Source organism: Phyllobates terribilis, unplaced genomic scaffold, assembly GCF_046119375.1.
Source record: "Phyllobates terribilis strain yellow unplaced genomic scaffold, ASM4611937v1 Scaffold_31__1_contigs__length_13893835, whole genome shotgun sequence".
In the NCBI taxonomy this organism is placed as follows: domain Eukaryota; kingdom Metazoa; phylum Chordata; class Amphibia; order Anura; family Dendrobatidae; genus Phyllobates; species Phyllobates terribilis.
Window position 1 is genome coordinate 13,352,086 of NW_027362791.1, and position 7,915 is coordinate 13,360,000.

Here is a 7,915-nt window from a genome sequence, read left to right on the forward strand (position 1 = left end):
GGATATATATTCTACCCACACACATTTGGAACTCTCCTGGAGTACCCTCACACATATTATTCCCTCATTTAGTGGATATTTTCACAAAAAAGTGAAATTTTCAAAAATCCAAAATATTGGCTGAAAACGACTAAATATCAAGGACTCATTGGGTGAATCGCTCTGGAACTGAAATCTGAACGCTCACTGACATTTCTCCTATCTGAAAGTCTGATAAACGGCGGAAAAATTACAAAGTCCAAAAAAAAATTTTTTTCAGCTTTTTTCAATTTTACCCCCGTGGCATATATATTCTACCCACACACATTTGGATCTCTCCTGGGGTACCCTCACACATATTATTCCCTCAATTAGTGGATATTTTCACAAAAAAGTTAAATTTTCAAAAATCCAGAAAATTGGTTTAAAACGACTAAATATCAAGGACTCATTGGGCGAATCACTCTGGAACTGAAATCTGAACGCTCACTGACATTTCTCCTATCTGAAAGTCTGATAAACAACAGAAAAATTACAAAGTCCCAAAAAAAAATTTTTTCAACTTTTTTCAATTTTACCCCCGTGGGATATATATTCTACCCACACACATTTGGAACTCTCCTGGGGTACCCTCACACATATTATTCCCTCATTTAGTGGATATTTTCACAAAAAAGTGAAATTTTCAAAAATCCAAAATATTGGCTGAAAACAACTAAATATCAAGGACTCATTGGGCGGATCACTCTGGAACTGAAATCGGAATGCTCACTGACATTTCCCCTATCTGAAAGTCTGATAAACGCCGGAAAAATGATTAAGTCCAAAAAAAATTTGTTTTCAACTTTTTTCAATTTTACCCCCGTGGGATATATATTCTATCCACACACATTTGGAACTCTCCTGGGGTACCCTCACACATATTATTCCCTCATTTAGTGGACATTTTCACAAAAAAGTGAAATTTTCAAAAATCCAGAAAATTGGCTGAAAACGACTAAATATCACGGACTCATTGGGCGAATCGCTCTGGAACTGAAATCGGAATGCTCACTGACATTTCCCCTATCTGAAAGTCTGATAAACGCCGGAAAAATGACTAAGTCCAAAAAAAAATTTTTTTTAACTTTTTTCACTTTTACCCCCGTGGGATATATATTCTACCCACACACATTTGGAACTCTCCTGGGGTACCCTCACACATATTATTCCCTCATTTAGTGGATATTTTCACAAAAAAGTGAAATTTTCAAAAATCCAGAAAATTGGCTGAAAACGACTAAATATCAAGGACTCATTGGGCGAATCGCTCTGGAACTGAAATCGGAACGCTCACTGACATTTACCTTATCTGAAAGTCTGATAAACGCCGGAAAAATTACACAGTCCCAAAAAAAAATTTTTTCAACTTTTTTCAATTTTACCCCCGTGGGATATATATTTTGCCCACACACATTTGGAACTCTCCTGGGGTACCCTCACACATATTATTCCTTCATTTAGTGGATATTTTCACAAAAAAGTGAAATTTTCAAAAATCCAAAATATTGGCTGAAAACGACTAAATATCAAGGACTCATTGGGCGAATCGCTCTGGAACTGAAATCGTTATGCTAACTGACATTTCCCCTATCTGAAAGTCTGATAAACGCCGGAAAAATGACTAAGTCCAAAAAAAATTTGTTTTCAACTTTTTTCAATTTTACCCCCGTGGGATATATATTCTACCCACACACATTTGGAACTATCCTGGAGTACCCTCACACATATTATTCCCTCATTTAGTGGATATTTTCACAAAAAAGTGAAATTTTCAAAAATCCAAAATATTGGCTGAAAACGACTAAATATCAAGGACTCATTGGGAGAATCGCTCTGGAACTGAAATCTGAACGCTCACTGACATTTCTCCTATCTGAAAGTCTGATAAACGGCGGAAAAATTACAAAGTCCAAAAAAAAATTTTTTTCAGCTTTTTTCAATTTTACCCACGTGGGATATATATTCTACCCACACACATTTGGAACTCTCCTGGGGTACCCTCACACATATTATTCCCTCATTTAGTGGATATTTTCACAAAAAAGTGAAATTTTCAAAAATCCAGAAAATTGGCTGAAAATGCCTAAATATCAAGGACTCATTGGGCGAATCGCTCTGGAACTGAAATCGGAACGCTCACTGACATTTCCCCTATCTGAAAATCTGATAAACGCCGGAAAAATAACTATGTCCAAAAAAAATTTTTTTTCAACTTTTTTCAATTTTACCCCCGTGGGATATATATTCTACCCACACACATTTGGAACTCTCCTGGGGTACCCTCACACATATTATTCCCTCATTTAGTGGATATTTTCACAAAAAAGTGAAATTTTTAAAAATCCAGAAAATTGGCTGAAAATGACTAAATATCAAGGACTCATTGGGCGAATCGCTCTGGAACTGAAATCGGAACGCTCTCTGACATTTCCCCTATCTGAAAGTCTGATAAATGCCGGAAAAATAACTAAGTCCCCAAAAAAATTTTTTTCAACTTTTTTAAATTTTACCCCCGTGGGATATATATTCTACCCACACACATTTGGAACTCTCCTGGGGTACCCTCACACATATTATTCCCTCAATTAGTGGATATTTTCACAAAAAAGTGAAATCTTCAAAAATCCAGAAAATTGGCTGAAAACGACTAAATATCAAGGAATCATTGGGCGAATCGCTCTGGAACTGAAATCGGAATGCTCACTGACATTTCCCCTATCTGAAAGTCTGATAAACGTCGGATAAATGACTAAGTCCAAAAAAAATTTGTTTTCAACTTTTTTCAATTTTACCCCCGTGGGATATATATTCTACCCACACACATTTGGAACTCTCCTGGGGTACCCTCACACATATTATTCCCTCATTTAGTGGATATTTTCACAAAAAAGTGAAATTTTCAAAAATCCAGAAAATTGGCTGAAAACGACTAAATATCAAGGACTCATTGGGCGAATCGCTCTGGAACTGAAATCGGAACGCTCACTGACATTTACCCTATCTGAAAGTCTGATAAACGCCGGAAAAATTACACAGTCCCAAAAAAAATTTTTTTCAACTTTTTTAAATTTTACCCCCGTGGGATATATATTCTACCCACACACATTTGGAACTCTCCTGGGGTACCCTCACACATATTATTCCCTCAATTAGTGGATATTTTCACAAAAAAGTGAAATCTTCAAAAATCCAGAAAATTGGCTGAAAACGACTAAATATCAAGGAATCATTGGGCGAATCGCTCTGGAACTGAAATCGGAATGCTCACTGACATTTCCCCTATCTGAAAGTCTGATAAACGTCGGATAAATGACTAAGTCCAAAAAAAATTTGTTTTCAACTTTTTTCAATTTTACCCCCGTGGGATATATATTCTACCCACACACATTTGGAACTCTCCTGGGGTACCCTCACACATATTATTCCCTCATTTAGTGGATATTTTCACAAAAAAGTGAAATTTTCAAAAATCCAGAAAATTGGCTGAAAACGACTAAATATCAAGGACTCATTGGGCGAATCGCTCTGGAACTGAAATCGGAACGCTCACTGACATTTACCCTATCTGAAAGTCTGATAAACGCCGGAAAAATTACACAGTCCCAAAAAAAAATTTTTTCAACTTTTTTCAATTTTACCCCCGTGGGATATATATTCTACCCACACACATTTGGAACTCTCCTGGGGTACCCTCACACATATTATTCCTTCATTTAGTGGATATTTTCACAAAAAAGTGAAATTTTCAAAAATCCAAAATATTGGCTGAAAACGACTAAATATCAAGGACTCATTGGGCGAATCGCTCTGGAACTGAAATCGGTATGCTAACTGACATTTCCCCTATCTGAAAGTCTGATAAACGCCGGAAAAATGACTAAGTCCCAAAAAAAAATTTTTTAAACTTTTTTCACTTTTATCCCCGTGGGATATATATTCTACCCACACACATTTGGAACTCTCCTGGGGTACCCTCACACATATTATTCCCTCATTTAGTGGATATTTTCACAAAAAAGGGAAATTTTCAAAAATCCAGAAAATTGGCTGAAAATGACTAAATATCAAGGACTCATTGGGCGAATCGCTCTGGAACTGAAATCGGAACGCTCACTGACATTTCCCCTATCTGAAAATCTAATAAACGCCGGAAAAATAACTAAGTCCCAAAAACATTTTTTTTCAACTTTTTTCAATTTTACCCCCGTGGGATATATATTCTACCCACACACATTTGGAACTCTCCTGGGGTACCCTCACACATTTTATTCCTTCATTTAGTGGATATTTTCACAAAAAAGTGAAATTTTCAAAAATCCAAAATATTGGCTGAAAACGACTAAATATCAAGGACTCATTGGGCGGATCACTCTGGAACTGAAATCGGAATGCTCACTGACATTTCCCCTATCTGAAAGTCTGATAAACGCCGGAAAAATGATTAAGTCCAAAAAAAATTTGTTTTCAACTTTTTTCAATTTTACCCCCGTGGGATATATATTCTACCCACACACATTTGGAACTCTCCTGGGGTACCCTCACACATATTATTCCCTCATTTAGTGGATATTTTCACAAAAAAGTGAAATTTTCAAAAATCCAGAAAATTGGCTGAAAACGACTAAATATCAAGGACTCATTGGGCGAATCGCTCTGGAACTGAAATCGGAACGCTCACTGACATTTCCCCTATCTGAAAGTCTGATAAATGCCGGAAAAATAACTAAGTCCCCAAAAAAATTTTTTTCAACTTTTTTCAATTTTACCCCGGTGGGATATATATTCTACCCACACACATTTGGAACTCTCCTGGGGTACCCTCACACATATTTTTCCCTCATTTAGTGGATATTTTCACAAAAAAGTGAAATTTTCAAAAATCCAGAAAATTGGCTGAAAACGACTAAATATCAAGGACTCATTGGGAGAATCGCTCTGGAACTGAAATCTGAACCATCACTGACATTTCTCCTATCTGAAAGTCTGATAAACGCCTGAAAAATTACAAAGTCCAAAAAAAAATTTTTTTCAACTTTTTTCAATTTTACCCCCGTGGCATATATATTCTACCCACACACATTTGGAACTCTCCTGGGGTACCCTCACACATATTATTCCCTCATTTAGTGGATATTTTCACAAAAAAGTAAAATTTTCAAAAATCCAGAAAATTGGCTGAAAACGACTAAATATCAAGGACTCACTGGGCGAATCGCTCTGGAACTGAAATCGGAATGCTCACTGACATTTCCCCTATCTGAAAGTCTGATAAACGCCGGAAAAATGACTAAGTCCAAAAAAAAAATTTTTTTAACTTTTTTCACTTTTACCCCCGTGGGATATATATTCTACCCACACACATTTGGAACTCTCCTGGGGTACCCTCACACATATTATTCCCTCATTTAGTGCATATTTTCACAAAAAAGGGAAATTTTCAAAAATCCAGAATATTGGCTGAAAATGACTAAATATGAAGGACTCATTGGGTGAATCGCTTTGGAACTGAAATCTGAATGCTCACTGACATTTCTCCTATATGAAAGTCTGATAAACGGCGGAAAAATTGCAAAGTCCAAAAAAAAATATTTTTCAGCTTTTTTCAATTTTACCCCCGTGGGATATATATTCTACCCACACACATTTGGAACTCTCCTGGGGTACCCTCACACATATTATTCCCTCATTTAGTGGATATTTTCACAAAAAAGGGAAATTTTCAAAAATCCAGAAAATTGGCTGAAAATGACTAAATATCAAGGACTCATTGGGTGAATCGCTCTGGAACTGAAATCTGAACCATCACTGACATTTCTCCTATCTGAAAGTCTGATAAACGCCGGAAAAATGACTAAGTCCAAAAAAAAAAATTTTTTAAACTTTTTTCACTTTTACCCCCGTGGGATATATATTCTACCCACACACATTTGGAACTCTGCTGGGGTACCCTCATACATATTATTCCCTCATTTAGTGGATATTTTCACAAAAAAGTAAAATTTTCAAAAATCCAGAAAATTGGCTGAAAACGACTAAATATCAAGGACTCATTGGGTGAATCGCTTTGGAACTGAAATCTGAATGCTCACTGACATTTCTCCTATATGAAAGTCTGATAAACGGCGGAAAAATTACAAAGTCCAAAAAAAAATTTTTTTCAGCTTTTTTCAGTTTTACCCCCGTGGGATATATATTCTACCCACACACATTTGGAACTCTCCTGGGGTACCCTCACACATATTATTCCCTCATTTAGTGGATATTTTCACAAAAAAGTAAAATTTTCAAAAATCCAGAAAATTGGCTGAAAATGACTAAATATCAAGGACTCATTGGGCGAATCGCTCTGGAACAGAAATCTGAACGCTCACTGACATTTCTCCTATCTGAAAGTCTGATAAACGCCGGAAATATTACAAAGTCCAAAAAAAAATTTTTTTCAACTTTTTTCAATTTTACCCCCGTGGGATATATATTCTACCCACACACATTTGGAACTCTCCTGGGGTACGCTCACACATATTATTCAATCATTTAGTGGATATTTTCACAAAAAAGTGAAATTTTCAAAAATCCATAAAATTGGCTGAAAACGACTAAATATCAAGGACTCATTGGGCGAATCGCTCTGGAACTGAAATCGGAACGCTCTCTGACATTTCCCCTATCTGAAAGTCTGATAAATGCCGGAAAAATAACTAAGTCCCGAAAAAAAAAAATTTCAACTTTTTTCAATTTTACCCCCGTGAGATATATATTCTACCCACACACATTTGGAACTCTCCTGGGGTACCCTCACACATATTATTCCCTCATTTAGTGGATATTTTCACAAAAAAGTGAAATTTTCAAAAATCCAGAAAATTGGCTGAAAACGACTAAATATCAAGGACTCATTGGGCTAATCGCTCTGGAACTGAAATCGGAATGCTCACTGACATTTCCCCTATATGAAAGTCTGATAAACGCCGGAAAAATTACTAAGTCCAAAAAAAATTTGTTTTCAACTTTTTTCAATTTTACCCCCGTGGGATATATATTCTACCCACACACATTTGGAACGCTCCTGGGGAACCCTCACACATATTATTCCCTCATTTAGTGGATATTTTCACAAAAAAGTGAAATTTTCAAAAATCCAGAAAATTGGCTGAAAACGACTAAATATCAAGGATTCATTGGGCGAATCGCTCTGGAACTGAAATCGGAACTCTCACTGACATTTCCCTTATCTGATAGTCTGATAAACGCCGGAAAAATAACTAAGTCCAAAAAAAAAATTTTTTAAACTTTTTTCACTTTTACCCCCGTGGGATATATATTCTACCCACACACATTTGGAACTCTCCTGGGGTACCCTCACACATATTATTCCCTCATTTAGTGGATATTTTCACAAAAAAGTGAAATTTTCAAAAATCCAGAAAATTGGCTGAAAACGACTAAATATCAAGGACTCATTGGGCGAATCGCTCTGGAACTGAAATCGGAACTCTCACTGACATTTCCCTTATCTGATAGTCTGATAAACGCCGGAAAAATGACTAAGTCCAAAAAAAAAATTTTTTAAACTTTTTAACTTTTTTCACTTTTACCCCCGTGGGATATATATTCTACCCACACACATTTGGAACTCTCCTGGGGTACCCTCACACATATTATTCCCTCATTTAGTGGATATTTTCACAAAAAAGTAACATTTTCAAAAATCCAGAAAATTGGCTGAAAATGACTAAATATCTAGGACTCATTGGGCAAATCACTCTGGAACTGAAATCTGAATGCTCACTGACATTTCTCCTATCTGAAAGTCTGATAAACGCCGGAAAAATGACTACGTCGAAAAAAATTTTTTTTTAAACTTTTTTCACTTTTACCCTCGTGGGATATATAT